The 3,978-nt window shown below is 48.7% G+C and overlaps 1 long non-coding RNA gene across 1 annotated transcript; it reads left to right on the plus strand.

Annotated features, from left to right (window-relative positions):
- Window positions 1-268: 268 nt before the first annotated feature.
- LOC135302014 (uncharacterized) lies at window positions 269-3,706 on the plus strand. Its single transcript, XR_010363700.1, has 3 exons — window positions 269-537; window positions 2,966-3,064; window positions 3,539-3,706. It is a non-coding gene; the product is annotated as an uncharacterized LOC135302014 (long non-coding RNA).
- Window positions 3,707-3,978: the final 272 nt, after the last annotated feature.

Genomic DNA, 3,978 nt, shown 5'->3' on the forward strand with positions numbered 1-3,978 from the left:
TGCAGAGCTGTGCAGCACAAAGGCAGCCAGGTGGTGCCTGCAAGCAGGAGCCTTCCCTGGAAACACGAGGGTGAGAGGTGCAGAGGTGCAGCTGAGCTTTGCCCACTGCAGGTGCTCCTGGCGAGAGGGACAGACCCACAGCAGGAGCTCCAAGGCTGAATTCCATGGTCAAACTGAATTCACAGCAGGAGCTCTATGACCAAATTCCATGGTCAAACTGAATTCACAGCAGGAACTGCAAACCCAAATTCCATGGTCAAACTGAATTCACAGCAGGAGCTCTATGACCAAATTCCATGGTCAAACTGAATTCACAGCAGGGGCTGCAAACCCAAATTCCATAGGCAAACTGAATTCACAGCAGGGGCTCCAAGGCCAAATTCCATAGGCAAACTGAATTCACAGCAGGGGCTTCAAGGCCAAATTCCATGGTCAAACTGAATTCCACCTGTTCCCATCCCTGGCCACGGAGAACATCCCTAGGAGTGCAGATGGCAGAGGCTGAGCCCCCAGAAGTCCCTCATTTCATTACACCAGGTATTTAGTATGCATCCTTAGCACTGCCATTAAATTAATCCCAGAATTATTTAGGATGAAAGGGACCTTAAAACCCATCTCAATTCCACGCCCTGCCATGGCAGGGATACCTCCCACTACCCCAGGCTGCTCAAGCCCCATCCAACCTGTCCTGGAACACTTCCCGGGGTGGGCGACTCCTTCAGCAATCCCTTTTATTGTTATTTTAATGGGAGCTCTCCTGAAGCTCCAGATCCTAGCCCTGGCACCAAGAGGGAGCTGGATCCACGAGGGCATGGTACCAGCTTTAGTGCCAGTCCCCAGCCAGCCTGCAGAGCCCCGTGCTCCTGAGAAATGCTGCTGCTCCTGGAGACTGCACCACAGCTCAGAGGGGCCCAAAAGAGCTTGGGACTGTGAAAAATGCCAATCACTTGTTTTTAAAAATTTAAAAGTTTTATCATAATAAAATGGTTATATAAAAATAGCAGTATAATCTGAGTAATAAAAATTTGAACAATTGAGATTAAGAAAATATGAGACAATAGAAAAAAAGAGTTATGGACAGTCCAGGTACCTTTTCTGGGCAAAATAAGCCCGAAAAAGGACACACATTAACAGAGGATTAACCCTTAAAAGCAACAGCCTGTTGCATATTCATACACCTCATCCATGATGCATAAATTCCATTCAAACAGAGGATTCTGTCTGGTCAGTGCCAACTTCTTCCTCTGAATCCTGATGGCATCTTCATGGCTGAGCAAGGTGGGAAGAAGTTAGCTTCTTCTGATAAGGAGGCAATAAATTCTCTTTCTCTGAAAGATTTAGGTCTCCCGTGGCTGCTGTCTCAGTGCAAGTCCTTTCTTTAGAAAATAAGTATCCTACATAGCACAGTTTCTGTTTTAACATCATGTTATAACCTAAAACTATATTCAACACAGTACTTAAGAAAATTAATACAGCATAACCTTCTAACATAGCACATATAATATTCATTTGAATATTTGCAAAAAACCAATCATAAAATACACATTTTTCACAGGACTCACACAGAAAAGAGAATTGGCTGTAAGACCTGTGCGACAAATCTGATTTCTTCCTTCTCATCTCTGCTGAGGGTTTTTTGTTTGGGATTTTTCATCTCTCCATACAGACCACCAGAGGTGTTGCATTTGCCTTAGTAAGAGGGTTTTAGAATCATGGATAGTTTGGGTTGGAAGGGAGGCCAAAGCTCATGCCATTCCCACTAGCCCAGATTTTCTTTTCAGTTCTCTGTGGAGGAAGAGAAGTTTCCCACATTATCATGCCTGGGTGAGGCTGTTGGAGTCAGTGGGAACAATAAAGGGCAGAAATCTGTAAAATCCAGGTGCTTTTGATTCCAGCCATGAATCTGGAAATGCTGAAGGTGCAGACTGAGCTGAATGCAAGCACAAAGCACAGCCCCCAGAGCTGTTGATTGGGGATTTTTTTTGTGTTGGGGTTTATTTTAAAGCTTAAATTACAGCACTAGAGCTGTGTCTGACATGTTGTTGTTGCTGTCTCTAACATTCACTGCTCTGCCCCTCTAACCGCAGAGCAGGTTAAACACCATGAGGCAGATAAGCCCAAGAAGCAGAAGGATTAAAAGAGATCAAATTTAAGAATGATAGAATGACTCTGTCCCAATATCCATGGGAAAGGGAAAACAACTGCTCCAGAGGAGCTAACATGGGCAGGTTTGCATGCAGAATGGGTGCACACAGCTAAGGCAGAGCCAGGGAAAAGGGGATTTTCCAGCTGTACACTGACAGATGCTCAGAGCAAAGCCAGTGGGAGCTGCCACAAGGCCCAGCCTGGAGGATGAGGAGTGCAGGCTGGAGGTTCTGCACTGACTGCTGGAAAGGGAGCCTGAAGGGAGGATTCCCCAGAGACAGGAGCAGTAGTGCCACAGCCACACCTTGGCAAGGAAGTGAAGGAGAGCAGAAATAATAATTGTTATTAACAGTCACTTGATCGTTTTCATCCCTCACGGTCTTCATGTTTCTCCTTTGGCTTTATACACTTTGTTTTTTATCTCTACATAAAACTGGAGATGGTTCCAAGACTCCCATGACAAGTGAGCTGTAGTCTGATCCAGCCCAGGGAGAACTGAAGCAAGGATTACAAAGTTCTGACTGACATTATCAGGCCCCAGAGCTCTGAGGGGCTGGGAGAGGTCTCCCCTCCCTTCCCAGGTTCTGGGGACCTGGAAATTTTAACAAAAACCCAGAAAAACAGGGGAGGCATCACAGCAGCTGCAGGCCTGCCCAGCAGAGGTGCAGGTGCAGAGCACCCCAGCAGCTCCTGGCCTGATTCCATAACCCTGCCAAGTTCCTGGGCTGAACTTAATTCATTCCAGTGAGTCCCTGCAGCTCAGCTCCCATCTCCCACTGCTCCTAACACAGACATTTCCTCCTTGAAACCCCCCAAACAGCCCAGGCCCCAAAAGCAGCTGGACAGATGTGGGGATGTCCCTCTTGGCTGACTTGTTCCAGGAGCAGCTCTCCTCAAAATGAGACCAGGACACCCCAAGGTGGGTTTGACACCGAGGCCCCACCCTGGCTGGGACAATCCCATGGGAATGGGCTGAGCCACCTGGGCTACACAAAACCAACCCTGAGAGGAACCCCTGAGGGAGCTGGGGGTGCTCCCCTGGAGAAAAGGAGACTCAGGGGTGCCCTCCTCACCCTGCACAGCTCCTGAAAGGTGCCTGTGCTCAGCTGGGGCTGGGCTCTGTCTCCAGGCACTGACACAGCCAGAGCACACAGCCTGCAGCTGGGCCAAGGGAATGCAGGCTGGATATCAGGAAAAGGTTTTTACAGAAAGGTGATAAAGCTCTGGAATGGCTGCCCGGGGAGGTGGTGCAGTCCCCATCCCTGGGGGTGTTTAACAAAGCCTGGATGTGGCTCTGGGGGCCAGGATTGGGCTGGGTTGCTGGGGCTGGGTTGGACTCGATGGTCTTGGAGGTCTCTCCTAATCCAGTGATTTTGTGATTCTGTGAATTCAGATCTTCCCCAGTTCAGTACAATCCTGCAGCCTGAAATCTGTTTCCAGGAGAGGAGATCACCACTAACAGCAGGGCTTAACTGTTGCAGCAGGTCCTGAGGCAGCGTTTGCCCCTGGTGACAGCGTGAGGCTGGCTCTGTGTCACAGCCCACAGACCTGACAGCCACACACAGGAGGAGGCTGCAGTCTGGCTGGCCCTGGCTCAGATCACATATCAATACCACCTATGGAAAGCAGCCCACACGTCATTTTTATAAAGCAATTACACCAGGATTCCCATTTATTAAACTGGATTAAAAAGCATTTTTACAAGCTCTAATTTTTACAAGCTAATGGGCCTTAAGCACCTTTAATTACAGCCTGGGCAGCAATGATTTCCCTGCTCCAGGCTCTCCAAGTCAGCTGAGCTCCTCTGAGCAGCCCCAGGGCCTTTCCCAGTCC

The sequence above is a fragment of the Passer domesticus genome, chromosome 6 (genome assembly GCF_036417665.1).
Source record: "Passer domesticus isolate bPasDom1 chromosome 6, bPasDom1.hap1, whole genome shotgun sequence".
In the NCBI taxonomy this organism is placed as follows: domain Eukaryota; kingdom Metazoa; phylum Chordata; class Aves; order Passeriformes; family Passeridae; genus Passer; species Passer domesticus.